Source organism: Miscanthus floridulus, chromosome 12 (assembly GCF_019320115.1).
Source record: "Miscanthus floridulus cultivar M001 chromosome 12, ASM1932011v1, whole genome shotgun sequence".
In the NCBI taxonomy this organism is placed as follows: Eukaryota; Viridiplantae; Streptophyta; class Magnoliopsida; order Poales; family Poaceae; genus Miscanthus; species Miscanthus floridulus.
In genome coordinates, this window is record NC_089591.1 from 66,405,277 (window position 1) to 66,423,620 (window position 18,344).

General features: G+C 44.9%; 2 pseudogenes; one reads left to right on the top strand and one right to left on the bottom strand.

Annotated features, from left to right (window-relative positions):
• Positions 1–12,496: 12,496 nt before the first annotated feature.
• On the top strand, positions 12,497–16,121 carry LOC136496025 (sulfite oxidase-like; annotated as a pseudogene).
• Positions 16,122–16,354: 233 nt separating this feature from the next.
• LOC136498205 (uncharacterized) lies at positions 16,355–17,824 on the bottom strand (annotated as a pseudogene).
• Between the last annotated feature and the right edge of the window lie 520 nt (positions 17,825–18,344).

The following is an 18,344-nucleotide window of genomic DNA, read 5'->3' on the forward strand; positions in this document are numbered from 1 at the left end:
GACTTACAGAGCATGTATCATAAGAACCAAAGTCAAAGCAGCTCTGAAAATTAGACCAATGCAAGATCCTCAGAAAAAATATCTAGATGGCATTTGATGAACATCTTTCTTCACAGGCTCTTCCTTCTCTGACAGGCAGCTCAATGTGGCAAGGTGAGGACATGTACGCTGCAAATTAGCAAAACCAACAGTGTATCAAGAATGAAAGACCATCTTTCAATATGTACAGATTGATGCGTCCGTGAGCACGGTAGGTCCGGCGCCTCTGCTTCTGGGCTTGGTTCACCTGGATGTGTGAAACATAGAGGTTGTCCATATCCAAGCCTTTTTTTTTCAACAGTTTCATACAGCTTGCAGACCGGGCATCACTTCATCAGTCTGGGCACACACTCAGGTTTCAGACATGATGTAGCAAATAAAGGAACCATATCACAAATTATAAGTCATATATATATATATATATATAGAGAGAGAGAGAGAACTACTATCCTGTATACAAAATAACTTATTCTATAGCCACTTTGAGTTACGATAATTACTATATTAATTTACGATATCATAGTAACTCCTTACTAAGTGGTTTACTGTAACGTCATGTTAAATATCCTCATGTGTTATAGTAACTTATCGTAAATATGTATTGATATTATCGTAAATTAGTATATAAAATTATCGTAAATGGTGGTGGCTACAGAATAACTTATTTTGTAGCTGGCTCCTGCATATACTCCCTCGGTCCCTCCATTCCAAATTATATGTCATTTTAGTTTTTCTAGATATATAGATTTTACTGTATAGGTAATGTATTTATACATCTAGATATATAGTAAAAGCTAAGTATAAATAATTTATAAATTAAAATGATGGTTTTTACACGAATGGAAGAGCACTTGAAACGTGTATTCTTTTAAACTCACGGGATTAGAGATCTGTAGACCCTCTCTCTCTTTCTTTGGGCCATGCTAGCGCCCGGATGTCTGGACGTCCGCGTGCGTCTGTATGCCCGCGTACCTACGTGTTGTTGTGCCTGCTGGCTTGCTACGCCTGGCCGCAATGCTTCGCGCCCCACGCCTGCTGCTGCTGGTCCCCGTGTGCTGCTGCTACGCCTACTCGCTTGCTTCGCGCCCCGCGCTGCTGCTATTGTTGTGGGTCCACGCGTGTTGCTGCTGCACTTGCACAGGAGAGCATGTGCGTGAGGGCCGCCCAGCTACATGCGAGAGAGAGTGTGGAAGCACAGAGCACGTACCCGTGTTGGCCTTGACTGCATGTTCCACTGTGGGGGACCAAGCCTGGTGTGCAAGGGCGTCTGGTTCTGCGTACGTTGGGTGCTGGCCTGCTCTGTCACTCTGCACGCACGCATGCACGCACGCATGCATTTTGACCGAGGAGTGCTCGGCCACTTGGGCACTGATCGCCCGTTGCGTGCACGTCCGACTATTAGAGCTGGCCCGTATGACAGAGATATGCAAACGTTGGATGGGTGCGTGCAGCGCGTGCGTGCCCTCGAGTCAAAGTGCGTGGGGAGCCGCACCTGCTGCAAACATACTGAAACAGGTGAAACAATTGAAACCTGTGTTTGCAACATATAACAACATCTACATAAAACACTTGCAATATATGCCTGAAATAGGTAAAACATTTGAAATATATACTTGCAACATATGTGTATAGCCACTACAACATATATGTAACATCCAGATGAAAACATACAACATCTAGATGAAACAGCTGAAACATTTGGAAAATACACTTTGCAACATACGTGTATAAGCACTTCAATATATGCAACATCCAGATGAAACACTTGCAATATACGTTTGAAACAGTTAAAATATTTGAAACATACAATTGCAACACACGTGTATAGCCATTGCAACATATACAATAATAGATCTACCTTTACAACATCCATGTTAAACATATGCAATATACATGTGAAACGCATGAAACATACGGTTGCAACACGTGCTTATCTGCTTGTTATCGCCCAATGAAGGTTGATGCGGGCGCGGGGGAGCGCAGAGCGAGGCACGAGCAGCGTGCGGCACGAGGCACAAGACATGGGTAGCGCGCTACGTGGGGCGCGGATGGTGTGAGGCACGGTGATGAGGACATCAACACCGATCATACATCCACGCCGTCCACGCCGACACCTACTGGTCCTATTACTCGTGCTCGTGCTCGAAAAGTTAATCATCAAGTGAGTTCCTTCTTGAGCTCTTGTTCATCCTGTTTAGATCTTGGAGACACGTGCACTCTTGTTTTGATTAGGAATCAAGGAGAAGACCGAAAGGGAAAAGGACTCGCGTAGGCTGGATTCGGACTATAGCACACCTCCAACTTGCGACGGTCGCCACAGGTTACATACGGAGTCGGATTGGGGTGATTCTGGACTTGTTGGAAAGCTAATAAAGTCTACTTTCATACGGATCTGACCTCATACTCATACCTGCTCAGAAGCGGCGTCAACAGTCTAAAAATCACTGAGAGGTCTATTCTGTCCAGGGTGCTGCGCCACCTTAAGTTAGCCCAATGGGCTTGTATCGTTTAGAGTCCAGTAGGGACGCGTCCTAGGTTTAGAGCACGACCCAAACTCTCTTGTGGTCGTCCTCCACACGTCATATACCCCTTAGCCGCCACTAGGAACACTCGGGCTTTGTTTAGATCAAGTTTAGCCTTTGCTACTTGCTTGTAGGCGCGCGTGCTGATCCAGCCGCCCGTCTCCTCGTCTTTGGAACCCCACTCATAATAAGATTCAGTTTGAGGCTTTCAATTTCATCTTGCAAATTCAGTGCTTGTTTCGTTGTTCTTGCTAGTTCTTCGATTGCTTGCAGGACGGGAGCCCTAGTGGCTGGTTGTTGCGCTCCACAAGATCGTGACGGCCTTTGGAGGTGGTGTATCGGTTGCTAAGGCGCAGTCTTGGAAGGCTGTAGTCGGGCCGTGAACGTCATCTCCATCCACCAAATCGAGTTGTCTCACGCCTCTCATCGAAAGATCATCCATAAACCCTAGCGGGTTCGTATCAATTGGTAATCAGAGCAAGGTTTATCGGTGAGAGACTTCCAATCCTTCACTATTTTATTTTTCCTATAGTCCAGAAAAGCCAAAAAAATAGTAGATTAGTTTCCTGCAATCCTATAGACCTTTGAGCCGTGGCTAGTGCTACCTAGTTAGGGCTTATTGAATATTCGGTTGCATCAGGTGTGTCGGATTGCTGGTCTTAGTTTATTCCCTTAGAGTTTCGAGTTCTTATCACTTTCCTATCACAACATGCGCTATCATATAGTCTCTTTGTTGGCCGAATCCAAGTAGGGTTTGAAGTTTGAATCGGACAAGGAATCGGCTGTTCCTCTCTGTTGACCGAATCCAAGTAGGTTTTCAAGTTTGAGTCGGATCAAGAAATCGGTTATTCCTCGCTGTTGGCCAAGTCCGAGTAGAATTGGAAGTTCCAATCGGACGAGGAATCAGTTCACCCTGTGCTACAAATATCAAACTAACCACGCAGCAAGTATTCATATCTAAACGAGTGGCTTACTCTAGAGAGAGAGAGAGAGAGAATACCCCTGCCCTTTCAGAAAAAGTGTGTGTGCTGAGTTACTCTTTGGGAGTGTTCTTGTTCATATAATCAGTTTTGAGTGCCCCCTGAAAAAAAATATATTCAAAAAAAAAGAAAGAAAAAAAGAAAAAAAAGCAAAAGAAAAGAAGAGAAAGGGGCTGATCTTAGAGATTTTTTGTTCACTTTGGGTGGTGTGTTGTGCTCTCCTTTGTGTTCAGGCTCACGTCTCTAGCACAGTCTAGACTAGGACCAGAACAGTACCACCGGTTGAATGATTATTCAGCTTGCTTTTTGTAACTAACGTGGTGCTAGTTCGTTCCTTGTTTCAGCCCACCTATAGCTTCACATATTCTACAGCTTGACAGGTCTCGTGCTGCGGCACCGATACACTTCATCCATTGCTGCAGACTTGTTGGTAGACGACCCCTCCTATCGAGCAAGGTAAGAACTAGGTAAGAACTTGTGTAACAGGTGGAGAGTGAGCGACTTGCTGTAGCTACATCCTAGTAGTTGTAGGGCTTTTATTTCTTCACTTGTCTTCTTGTTGTCTTTGTCTTTGAACCATGCCAGGGTCCGACGGAGATAACCAAATTCCACATTCGCCTCGCACAAAGGGCATCATACAACATTTTGAAAGGAAAGTGAAGCTTGCACACGGAGGGACTTGATAATGACTTGCAGGTGACAAATGACAAACTTGGGCAGTTGGAGGCTACGCAGATTGCCACAAACAACAAGCTTGCAGGTTTGGAGAAGTCCATTGCTAGTGTGGACAAAAGCCTTGCTGCTCTGCTGAGGCGTTTTGATGACCTCCACAACAATGATAAAGACCAGCATAAAGAAGAAAAGAAGGAGGAAGATCGAGAGGATGGTAGTTATGATGAAGAATACACAGGTGATACTGAACATGATGATCGAGACACTCGTGATCGACGTCGCCTACGTCACAACCGTAGAGGTATGGGTGGCCGCCGCCGACGCGAGGTACACAATAATGATGATGCTTTCAGTAAGATTAAATTTAAAATACCTCCTTTTGATGGTAAATATGACCCTAATGCATACATTACTTGGGAGATTGCTGTTGATCAAAAGTTTGCATGCCATGAATTTCCTGAGAACACACGTGTTAGGGCTGCTACTAGTGAGTTCACAGATTTTGCTTCTGTTTGGTGGATCGAATATGGCAAGAAAAATCCTAATAACATACCTAAAACTTGGGATGCGCTGAAACGAGCCATGAGAGCTAGATTTGTTCCATCTTACTATGCCCGTGATATGATAAATAAGTTGCAGCAATTGAGACAAGGTTCTAAAAGTGTAGAAGAATACTATCAGGAATTACAAACGGGTATGTTGCGTTGTAAATTAGAGGAGGATGAGGAACCTGCTATGGCTAGATTTTTAGGTGGGTTAAATCGGGAAATTCAGGATATCCTCGCTTACAAAGAATACAATAACGTAACCAAACTGTTTCATCTTGCTTGTAAAGCTGAACGGGAAGTGCAGGGACGACGTGCTAGCGCAAGGACTAATGTTTCTGCAGGGAAAGCTAGTTCATGGCAGCAGCGCACGTCTACAACTCCGTCTACACGTACTCCTACTGCCATCATCTAGTGACAAGACTCGAGCTGCCCCCACCAATTCAGTAGCGAAGACAGCGCAAAAGCCGGCTGCGAGTACTTCATCCGTGGCATCGACAGGTAGAACAAGCAACATACAATGTCATCGGTGCAAGGGATATGGCCATATGATGCGTGACTGCCCAAACAAGCGTGTTATGATTGTCAAAGATGATGGTGAGTGCTCATCTGCTAGTGATTTTGATGAAGATACACTTGCATTGCTTGCGGCTGACTATGCAGGTAGTGAGGAACACATAGAAGAACACATTAATGCAGGTGACGCGGAGCACTATGAGAGCTTGATTGTACAGCGAGTGCTTAGTGCACAAATGGAGAAGGCGGAGCAAAATCAGCGACACACTTTATTCCAAACAAAGTGTGTCATCAAGGAGCGTTCGTGCCGCATGATCATTGATGGAGGTAGCTGCAACAACTTGGCAAGTAGCGACATGGTACAGAAGCTCGCCCTCACCACCAAACCACACCCCCATCCCTACTACATCCAATGGCTGAACAACAGTGGTAAGGCAAAGGTAACGAGACTTGTGCGAATCGATTTTGCCATCGGATCATACAAAGATATTGTTGAATGTGATGTTGTGCCTATGCAAGCTTGCAATATTCTGCTAGGTAGACCATGGCAATTTGATAGAGATTCGATGCATCATGGTAGATCAAATCAATATTCGTTTCTATACCATGATCGAAAAATTGTGTTGCATCCTATGTCTCCTGAAGCTATTATGCAATCTGATGTTACTAAGGCTGCAAAAGCAAAGAGCGAGAGCAATAAAAATGACAAATCTGTTGTTGATGACAAAGATGAGATAAAATTGAAAGGACGTTGTATGCTTGCTACAAAATCTGATATTAATGAGTTCAATGCATCCACCTCTGTTGCTTATGCTTTGGTATGCAAGGATGCTTTGATTTCATTTGAGGATATGCAACGTTCTTTGCCCCCTGCTGTTGCTAACATTTTGCAGGAGTATTCTGATGTGTTCCCCATTGAGATACCAGCGGGGCTGCCACCAATACGCGGGATTGAGCACCAAATTGATCTTATCCCTGGAGCATCTTTGCCAAACCGTGCGCCATACAGGACCAATCCAGAAGAAACGAAGGAAATTCAGCGACAAGTGCAAGAACTACTAGACAAAGGTTATGTGCGTGAGTCTCTTAGTCCTTGTGCTGTTCCTGTGATTTTAGTGCCTAAGAAAGATGGAACATGGCGCATGTGTGTTGATTGTAGGGCTATTAATAATATCACTATTCGATATCGACACCCTATTCCACGATTAGATGATATGCTTGATGAATTGAGTGGTGCTGTTGTGTTTTCAAAGGTTGATTTGCGTAGTGGGTACCACCAGATTCGTATGAAATTGGGAGATGAATGGAAAACTGCTTTCAAAACTAAGTTCGGTCTATATGAGTGGTTAGTCATGCCTTTTGGGTTAACTAATGCACCTAGTACTTTCATGAGATTAATGAACGAGGTTTTGCGTGCTTTCATTGGGAAATTTGTTGTCGTCTACTTTGATGATATACTGATTTATAGCAAATCCATAGATGAACACCTTGATCACTTACAGTGCTGTTTTCAATGCTCTACTGTGATGCACGTTTGTTTGGTAACCTTGAGAAGTGCACTTTCTGCACCGATCGAGTATCGTTTCTTGGCTATGTTGTCACTCCATAGGGAATTGAGGTTGATAAAGCCAAGGTGGAAGCTATACAAGGATGGCCTGTACCCACGACGGTCACGCAAGTGCAGAGTTTCCTAGGACTTGCTGGTTTCTATCGCCGTTTTGTGAAGGACTTCAGCACCATTGCTGCACCATTGAATGAGCTTACAAAGAAGGGAGTGCCCTTTTCTTGGGGCAAAGCACAAGAGCACGCCTTCCATGTGCTGAAAGATAAGTTAACACATGCACCTCTACTCCAACTCCCTGATTTTAATAAGACTTTCGAGCTTGAATGTGATGCGAGTGGAATTGGATTGGGTGGTGTTTTGTTACAAGAAGGCAAACCTGTTGCATACTTTAGTGAGAAATTGAGCGGGCCTATTCTTAATTATTCTACATATGATAAGGAATTATATGCTCTAGTGCGGACATTAGAAACATGGCAGCATTATTTGTGGCCCAAAGAATTTGTTATACATTCTGATCATGAATCTTTGAAGCATATTCGTAGTCAAGGAAAACTGAATCGTAGACATGCAAAATGGGTTGAATATATTGAATCTTTTCCTTATGTTATCAAACACAAGAAAGGGAAGGATAATATCATTGCAGATGCATTGTCTAGGAGATATACTTTGCTGAATCAACTTGATTACAAGATCTTTGGGTTAGAAACAATTAAAGATCGATATGCTCATGATGCTGATTTTAAAGAAGTGCTGCTGCATTGTAAAGATGGGAAAACGTGGAACAAATTCATCGTCAATGATGGGTTTGTGTTTAGAGCTAACAAGCTATGCATTCCAGCTAGCTCCGTTCGCTTGTTGTTGCTGCAGGAAGCGCATGGAGGTGGCTTGATGGGGCATTTTGGAGCGAAGAAGACGGAGGACATTCTTGCTGGTCATTTCTTTTGGCCAAAGATGCGACGAGATGTGGAGAGATTTGTTGCTCGCTGCACAACATAGTCAAAAGGCTAAGTCCCGGTTGAATCCACACAGGTTTGTATATGCCTCTTCCTGTTCCTAGTGCTCCTTGGGAGGATATTTCTATGGATTTTATGTTGGGATTGCCACGGACTAGGAAAGGGCGAGATAGTGTTTTTGTGGTTGTGGATCGATTCTCTAAAATGGCACATTTCATACCATGTCATAAAACTGATGATGCTACAAATATTGCTGATTTGTTCTTTCGAGAAGTTGTTCGCTTGCATGGTGTGCCAAATACAATTGTTTCTGATCGTGAATGCTAAATTTCTTAGCCATTTTTGGAGAACTTTATGGGCCAAATTGGGGACTAAGCTTTTATTTTCCACCACTTGTCACCCCCAAACTGATGGTCAAACTGAAGTTGTGAATAGAACTTTGTCTACTATGTTAAGGACTATTTTAAAGAAGAATATTAAGATGTGGGAAGATTGTTTGCCTCATATTGAGTTTTCTTATAATCGTTCAGCTGCATTCTACTACGAAGATGTGTCCCTTTGAGATTGTTTATGGCTTGTTACCACGTGCTCCTATTGATTTAATGCCATTGCCAAGTTCTGAAAAGTTGAATTTTGATGCTAAGAAACGTGCTGAATTGATGCTAAAACTACATGAAACCACTAAAGAAAACATAGAGCGCATGAATGCTAAGTACAAATTTGCTGGAGATAAAGGTAGAAGGGAATTGATTCTTGAACCTAGAGATTTGGTTTGGTTGCATTTGCGAAAGGATAGGTTTCCTGAATTAAGAAAATCTAAATTGATGCCTAGAGCGGATGGTCCTTTTAAAGTGATGCAACGAATAAATGAGAATGCATATAAGCTTGATCTTCCTATAGATTTTGGGGTTAGTCCCACATTTAACATTGTAGATTTGAAGCCTTATTTGGGTGAGGAAGATGAGCTTGAGTCGAGGACGACTCAAATTCAAGAAAGGGAGGATGATGAGGACATCAACACCGATCATACATCCACGCCGTCACCTGCTGGTCCTATTACTCGTGCTCGTGCTCGAAAAGTTAATCATCAAGTGAGTTCCTTCTTGAGCTCTTGTCCATCCTATTTAGATCTTGGAGACACGTGCACTCTTGTTTTGATTAGGAATCAAGGAGAAGACCGAAAGGGAAAAGGACTCGCGTAGGCTGGATTCGGACTACAACACACCTCCAACTTGCGACGGTCGCCACGGTTACATACGGAGTCGGATTGGGGTGATTCTGGACTTGTTGGAAAGCTAATAAAGTCTACTTTCATACGGATCTGACCTCATACTCATACCTGCTCAGAAGCGACGTCAACAGTCCAAAAATCACCGAGAGGTCTATTCTGTCCAGGGTGCTGCGCCACCTTAAGTTAGCCCAATGAGCTTGTATCGTTTAGAGTCCAGTAGGGACGCGTCCTAGGGTTGGAGCACGACCCAAACTCTCTTGTGGTCGTCCTCCTACACGTCATATACCCCTTAGTCCGCCACCAGGAACACTCGGGTTTTGTTTAGATCAAGTTTAGCCTTTGCTACTTGCTTGTAGGCGCGCGTGCTGATCCAGCCGCCCGTCTCCTCGTCTTCGGAACCCCACTCATAATAAGATTCAGTTTGAGGCTTTCAATTTCATCTTGCAAATTCAGTGCTTGTTTCGTTGTTCTTGCTAGTTCTTCGATTGCTTGCAGGACGGGAGCCCTAGTGGCTGGTTGTTGCGCTCTACAAGATCGTGACGGCCTTTGGAGGTGGTGTATCGGTTGCTAAGGCGCAGTCTTGGAAGGCTGTAGTCGGGCCGTGAACGTCATCTCCATCCACCAAATCGAGTTGTCTCACGCCTCTCATCGAAAGATCATCCATAAACCCTAGCGGGTTCGTATCTACACGCGACGCGAGGCGGGTCCAATACGACCATGGGAGGCGCGAGGTGGGAGGCGCAAGGGCGCGTGGCGTGAGGCAGGTCTGTGAAAGGTTCTAATATGATTAGAGGAGGGTGAATAGCCTATTAAAAATCTACAAACCAACTAGAGCAATTTGATTAGTATAACAAATAGCGAAATACAAACTTGCTCTACCTCTACAAGGGTTGCAAGCCACATATACAACAATTCTAGTTGCTGTGATTACTAGACACACAATTTACTTTGTTACTACTCACTAAGAGCTCTCACACTTGCTACACTAAAGAGCTCCACTAGATAAACTTAAAATAACAAAGGAAGCTCTTAATTCTAATTACATTAAAGAGCTTGCTATAACTAGTTTGTAAGAATATAAATGAGTGAGTAGGGTGATTATACCGCCGTATAGAGAAGTGAACCAACCACAAGATAAATACTAAATCAATCACCGGGAGAATACCAAAGGGCAAGAGACAACCGATTTTTCTCCTGAGGTTCACGTGCTTGTTGGCACGCTAGTCCCTATTGTGTTGACCAACACTTGGTGGTTCAGCGGCTAAGAGGTGTTGCACGAACCTCGTCCATATAATTAGACACCACAAGAACCTACCCACAAGTGAGGTAACTCAATGACACGAGCAATCCACTAGAGTTATCTTTCAGCGCTCCACCGGAAAAGGCACAAGACCCCTTACAGTCACCACGATCGGAGCTGGAGACAATCATCAACCTTCGCTCAACGATTCTCGCTGCTCCAAGCCGTCTAAGTGGCGGCAATCACCAAGAGAAACAAGTGAATCCCGCAGCGAAACACGAATATCAAGTGCCTCAAAATACAATCACCCAAGCAATGCACTTGGACTCTCCCAATCTCACAATGATGATGGATCAATGATGGAGATGAGTGGGAGGGCTTTGGCTAAGCTCATAAGGTTGCTATGTCAATGCAAATGACTAAAAGAGTGAGCTTGAGCCGGCCATGGGGATTAAATAGAAGCTCCCACGAAATAGAGCCGTTGTACCTCTTCACTAGGCACAACTCGGGGGGACCGGACGCTCCAGTCAGTTTGACCGGACACAGGACCCCAGCATTCGGTCGCCCGATGCTTGCCACGTGTCATCGGCTTCAAATGCCAATCGCTCGATCTCAACGGTCAAGTGATGACCGGACGCGTCAGTTAGAAAGTGACCGGACGTAGGACCCCAGCGTCCGGTCGTTTCCAGTTTGGTTCCAAACGTGAAATTTCACGATCGGACGCGTCCGGTCATGCTCGACTAGACTCACCCGGTGTCCGGTCACTCAACGTTTTCTCTGTGTGCCTCACGTCAGCATACGCCAGCACTGACCGGACTCAGACCATGAGCGTCCGGTCAGTTTATACGCCAGTGTCCGATCACAAGACCGAGACCGTGTGCTTACTGTTGTCGCTGACCGGACTCTGAACCTAGCGTCCGGTCACTGCGCCACCAGCGTCCGGTCACTCATTGAACCCATGTATTTTCTGTATAGGGTGCCGGTGGCACCGTCGGACTGTCCGCACTCTACGGGCGGATACTCCGTCGGTGAAGTTTCTAACCCTTGCTCAAATGTGCCAACCACCAAATATACCACCTTGTGCACATGTGTTAGCATGTTTTCACAAGCATTTTCAAGAGTGTTAACACTCCACTAGATCCTAAATGCATATGTAATGAGTTAGAGTATCTAGTGGCACTTTGATAACCGCATTTCAATACGAGTTTCATCCCTCTTAATAGTACGGCTATCTAACCTAAATATGATCACACTCGCTTAGTGTCTTGATCACTGAAATAAAATGGCTCCTACTATTTTTACCTTTGCCTTGAGCCTTTTTTTTCTCTTTCTTTTTTTTCAAGTTCAAGCATTTGATCATCACCATGCCATCACCATCATTATGATCTTCGCCATTGCTTCATCACTTGGAGTAGTGCTACCTATCTCATAATTATTTTAATAAACTAGGTTAGCACTTAGAGTTTTATCAATTAACCAAAACCAAACTAGAGCTTTTAGTTTGGTGCGACCGTGCGCGACGTGTAGGGGCGCACGACGCGAGGCGGGAGGCGAAGGGGCACAAGGCGAGGCTGGTGCAACCGTACGAGACATGAGGCCCACAGGGCGCGCGACACAAGGCACATTTGTCCCGTTTGGACGGACGGACGTCCTCTCGTGTGTCTGTATCCAAGACAGCAGGGCCATCCCGTCCATTTTAGCCGTAGTTTTGAGTCCAAATTCAGGGCCCATTGCAAAAGCTAGATCAAAACCCACGTTCCATGCATGCGGAAACATTGAGGAAGAAACCTTTTTTAGTGGGAAAAAAATCTACATTATCTCTCTCAATTTTTACGAAAGTCTTCTTTTCCTTAACTCTAAAACTCGATAAACTATCTTCCTGAACTTTTAAAACCGTTCGTTTTACCTAACCGGTTTTCGAAGACAGTTTTGCCTTTTTCTTTTTTATTTATCTTGGCTGAATCTTTGAAAAACATAGTAAATCACAGAAAAATCATAAAATAAAAATCTAATTTTGTTAGACTCTACATGAGTAGATCTTTAAAGTAAACATATAATATGGTATGATTTAGTATAATTTTTTTGCTGTAGCTTTTGATATATATTTTTCTATAATTAATTTATAGCTATAGTTTCTATGCTCCAATTATGATAAAATTTTTATGATAAACTTATTATTGTATATTTTAACTGTAGTAAAAATTTCCACTCACTACGTAACTTAGTTAAGAGGAATGTTAGGTCGGGCGGGGGCCCGGGTCAGGGAGCGCCCGCGGGCCTCGCGCTCGCCACCGAGTCAACACACACACACACACACACAAAATCAAACAAAGCAGGGAGACCCACTTCCACCCCTTTCGTTTCGCGGAGCAGAGCGAGCAGCGGACCTCCAGGGAGAGCGAGCCGCGGAGGTCAGCGAAGATGCCGGGCTCACGGCGCCGTCCGACTACGCGGAGGAGCCGCCGCGTCACCCGGCCCTCAAGATCAACTCCAAGGTCAGAGCTACGCTCCCCTCTCCTCGAGTCCCACCCCCTTGTAGATTCGAGACTTTGAGTGATTGGGTGGGTGCCTTGTGGTGTCGCCAATCGCGCGGATTCGTTCGCGGCTCTGGCTTGGCCCGGGCGCTCGGCCCAATCCAGGCCGGCTGGATGCGTGCGAGGGCTTCTACGGCGCCGGCGCGTTGGCCGATCGGGCCGCCGCCGACCCGCCGTTGGTGCTGTGCTGCAGCGGGTAGCGCTCCGCTGCCCGCATGCGTCAGGCGTGCACGTGCACGTGCTGTTACTGCGCAATGATTAGCGAAGCATGGTGAGCACTGGGCAGTGAGCAGGTTTTTTTCTAGTCTCTGTCATGTGAAAATAGGCCCCAGTTTGTATGCCTTTCCGGCCGCAGTCGGCGGCACAAGGATGTTGTAGTTCTCTGTAGGGTGCTAGAATGAGGCAGTGTATCGGGCTATCGGTTGCGAATGTCTAGGTTGTCAAGAGCTTTGCCTGAATGAGTTTTTATTTTAGTAGGAATTATTCCTGAACTATCCAGTAAGATACAAAAATGGGAGTAATCTGGGTGCATCATGCTGTTTGCAGGAGCCATTCAATGCTGAACCTCAGCGATCGGCACTAGTAGCATCTTACATCACCCCAGTGGATTTCTTCTACAAGAGGAATCATGGACCCATCCCTAAGGTCGAGGACCAATCAAGGTTTCTTAGCACAAACTGTGAATTTCCTTTTATCGTTGTGATCTGTTACAGTTTACCAAACACTGACACTTAATATGAATGGATCGACAGATATACTGTTTACATTTCTGGTCTCGTCAACAAGTCTATTCAGCTATCCATGGCTGACATTTGGTAATGTATAATGTTTTTTCTTTCTAGCGTCTAATAATGTGACATGAATGGTCTTTGCTCTTCAGTAAAGAATTGACATAGAACTTTGCACTCAGGGCTCTTCCAAAGTACAATGTCACAGCAACTTTACAGGTTTCATATATATGCTTGCCCAACTAATCGTTCTGTGATGCCTATATGTTAGTATGGCTAATACTAATAACCTAAGCGTATAGCAATATGATCGTGACATTTGCAGTGTGCAGGAAACAGGAGGACTGTGATGAGTAAGGTACGAAAAGTGAGAGGTGTTGGGTGGGACATATCTGCTCTTGGAAATGGTAAGCAATGAGTTCAGAACTTAAGTGGTGCCTTTCATTTCGAGGTTGTAGAAATGGAACCCATTGTGGTATGCTCGTGTCAATCTTCAAGTGGTAGTAGCACCTGTGAAATCTTATGAGTTCTAGACTAGAAAGAAGCCCTTGCTGGTTACTCTGTGAGTATCAGATTAGCAGTTTGGATGAACCTCATGAGCTCTCATATGAACTAATTAATAACATATGAGCTAGGTATAATGATCATATCAAATGGAAGGGATTTACTAGAATTGCTTTTGTTTTACTATCCCTAGAACTGTATCTTTCACTTCCCTTCCAGACTCCTGATTTATAGTCTGGAACAGACAACCTTTCTTTTTTCACCTTCCATTTTTTCCCTACTGATGAATGACAGTATCATACAGAAAATACTGAAATCTTTTGTCTTCTGATTGTCCTCATCAAAATTTGCTTGTAGATACTAGCACTTGCATTTGCTTGTTGACGAAAATGACTCTAGTAGTAGATCTACTGAGTTTTTATGATTCCAGCAACTTGGGGAGGTGCCAAACTATCTGATGTCCTTGAGCTAGTTGGAATACCAGAACTCACTTCAGTCACATCTCTAGGAGGGAAGCATGTTGAGTTTGTTAGCGTTGACAAGGGTAAAGTGAGTGTAATGATCCTTATTGACTAGCAGATGCTTATGGCAAAGCCACCCTGCTAACCTTGTATGTTGTTTGTGTCAGGAGGAAAAAGGCGGTCCTTATACGGCATCTATTCCATTAAAGCAGGCAACATATCCTGATGCTGATGTATTACTTGCGTATGAAATGAATGGAGAGGTGGAAAAACATTAACCTTTCTTTGCATATTCGAATTCAGTTTTACAGTCTCGATATGATGTTTAAGTTACTCTTCAAGATGTAATTTGTTCTTAATGTCTTTGTGCATTCCGCTACTTGTTTGCCTTCTCAGTTTTCATTTTATCTGGATGTCTTTTCAATTTACTTGTTATAAACTACAATGTGTAGGTACTCAAATACTCAATCGTGACCATGGACACCCACTCCGTGTTGTTGTACCTGGCGTTATTGGTGCACGCTCTGTAAAATGGTTGGACAGTATCAACATAAAAGAGGAGGAATGCCTTTTTTTTTTTTTTGAAAATATGAGTGCAATGCCTTCTCGTCTTTAATTGTCTAGGTTCAAAACTGACTGCTATTCTCAATCAGGGTTTTTTTATGCAAAAAGATTACAAAATGTTTCCACCAACTGTGGATTGGGATAATATTAATTGGTCAACTAGAAGGCCACAAATGGATTTCCCTGTACAGGTATACTGCATCATTGATTCTTCATTGCTGATGTGTGCTGCTAGTCTCAAGAACTTGTGTTCACTTACTTTGATCATGTAGTCTGCTATCTGTACACTGGAAGATGTAGATGTTATCAAGGAAGGAAAGGTCAGTATGTTTTCATAGCAATGCATACTCTGAGACTGAATCCTGTGTAAGTATTATGGGCAAACTTTATATAAGATCTTCACACACCACTATGCTTGCTCGCTGCAGGCTAGGATTGCTGGATATGCACTTTCAGGTGGTGGCCGTGGCATTGAGAGAGTGGATATATCTGTTGATGGGGGTAAAACATGGGTTGAGGCTCGTAGATATCAGAAAGACAAATGGCATATGCATCAGATGGACCTCAAACTGATAAGTGGGCTTGGGTTCTCTTTGAGGCTACATTAGACATACCAGCAAATGCTGAGATTGTTGCTAAGGCGGTAAGTGAAATCCATCTCAACCCACTGTTTCACCCAACTTAAAACAGTTTATGAGAAATGCACCTTGTGAACTACAGGTGGACTCAGCTGCAAATGTTCAACCCGAAAAGGTATAAGACATATGGAATCTGAGAGGAATCCTCAACACATCTTGGCATCGGATCAAACTACAGAACTCTTCATGCGTAGGAAGATCTAAGCTGTGAAATTAAGTACGCTGCTGACCACTTGGAGCAACCATGGTGGTGATCCTTGCGAGTCTTTTTTTTTGGATAGAATCCTTGCGAGTCTTAATATTGTACCAAAATAATAAGTCATTTCAACTTTCTGTGTTTCTCGAGTCAGGCTGTACCACAAATGTTGGAGCGGTGTTCTATGGGATTTGAGCTCACTTGATTTCTATGTAATGTCACTGGATAACTGCTGTTATTGGTTGGTCTGGTATCAAGAAATTACCATTACATTCTGCGTTGAAAATTACTATTGCAGCATAGAACAGTTCTTTGGGTAAATGGCAACTTCAGGAAGAGAGGTGCATTTCTATCGCAGCTAAGAAATACTAATAATAGATAAAAAGATGTAACATATATATAATTCCTTCCTAGCCGTGGAAATGGAAGAATCAATTTCAGTACGCAATGATATAGTTATGATACAGTTAGAGGTAACATTCTTCCTTTACTCCATCAGCTCCTTAGCACAAAAGGAGCTGTCGTGGCCGAGGGTATCAATGATCAGTGATTAGATCGAAGGGAAACAACAAAGCATTGATATGCCTAATTACTGACAAAGCAATGGATTAGCTATACTACTGATGTTGCTAAATGCCGTCACATGCTAACTTCTTAAGTGCTCCCAGCTACCTCATCGTGACCGGTGTTACTGCCCTGCAAAAACAATGGGAAAAGCATCTGGAAATTAGAACCAGGCTAATACTACTAGTACAACACAACTACAAAAGAGGAACTGCAAAAGCAGGAAAAATGGATCTGCCGAGGAACCCGTGTACAGCAAACACAAATACTTGCATCAGTTGCCGTTTGGTCCTTGGTTGAGAACAAGTCCTTCAACATTTTGTCCAAAGAATCCTTAGCTAATGGAGACTTCTTCCCTTCTTTCTGTACTGATGATTCTACAGAATCCTCAACAGGCGCGGCACCGTTTTGAAGCTGCAGCAATAACAGCAGTTTAGCCTGATCAGATATCTCATCCTAGAGCACTACACATCTCCATTGCCATTCACTAGTTCAGGTAAAATGGTAAATAATTGAAATGATAACCAACATCTAGCTTCAAGTTCAGCAAGATTGACATCCACGAAAGAGTACCACACCTCTGCATTAGCAGCACCTGGATGCTCTGATGGGTCTCCATTTTGGTTCAATGGACATTCTGCAGAGCTGGAATGCCGCGCGGGTTCCTACGGAGCAGCTCGACGCGTGAGAAACATCAGAAAACGATGGAGACAATGACGAGAACATGTTGCCTGAGCTGAGCATCAAATCGCCGTGTCAGCACCTCACCCAGTCACCCTCACCTGATCCTTGGCGGCATCCTGCTGCCACTCCGGCTGGAACTTCTGCAGCAGCAAGGTGAGCAGCTTCTGAAGCTCGGGGGGCACCTCCTCGGGGAAGAGCTTGGGGATGTCGTCCTTGGCGACGTTCTCGTTGACGCACCGCCTGATCAGTATCCTCAGGCACACCAGCAGCTGCAGCAGGGAGATGCCGAAGAAGCAGAGTTGGGAACTGAACGGTCTGAACCTGCACTGCAACGCCCGCGACGCGAGCGATGGCGCAGGAAGGAAGCAAGAAAGACAAAGGGCGGGGGACAGGGGGTGCTGACGGGGTCGAGCTCGGCGTCGGAGGAGAGCTGGAGAGCGTCGCGGGCGACGGTGCGGTCGGCGGCGTCGAGGCCGGTGCCGCGCGTGCGCCAGAGTGCCTGCAGGATGTACTCGATCGACTCCTTGGACCCCGCGCGCGCTAGCAGTGGGAGGTGCACGTGCCCCCACAGCGCCGCCGACGCGCTGCGCGTCTCCCGCTCCATCTCCGGGGTTCTGTTCTGCCCTACCGGCTACGCCGCCGACGGGGACGCGCGGTGGACCGGTGGTGGACTGCTGGAAGGTGGAGAGGGGTCGGTTCGGTTCTGGTGGGCAGGAAGAAACAGCCCAAAAGATGAGCAAGTCAGCCCAATTACAGCAGACGGTGACTGCTTTACTTGTTGAGGCCCACGTAAGTTAATGGGCTTTACGAAGGCTCGACCAATAAAATCATTCAGTGCTCCGCTTAGAGAAGGCTGCCTGCCTGCCTGCCTGCCTGCCTGCCTGAACTAAGTAACTAACGATTTTTTTAAAATAATAATATTTTTAATGATTAATTGCAAATCAAGAAGTTGTTATACAAAAATTTGACATATAGCAGTCTGTCGGCCTCTCAACGGCCGATAGGACACCTATCGGCCTCTCACTAGCCGATAGGCATACGTGGCGCACACGTGGTAGCCGACACCCGCCAAAATAGTGGGAGCCGCCAAAATAGCGTCACCGACAGGGACCCTGTCGGCATCTGGAGGGCCGACAGGTCTAGTCGGCCCGTGGGAGGCCGACAGGTAAGTCGACATTTGGTGTGCCGACAGGGAAGTCGGCAGCCCAG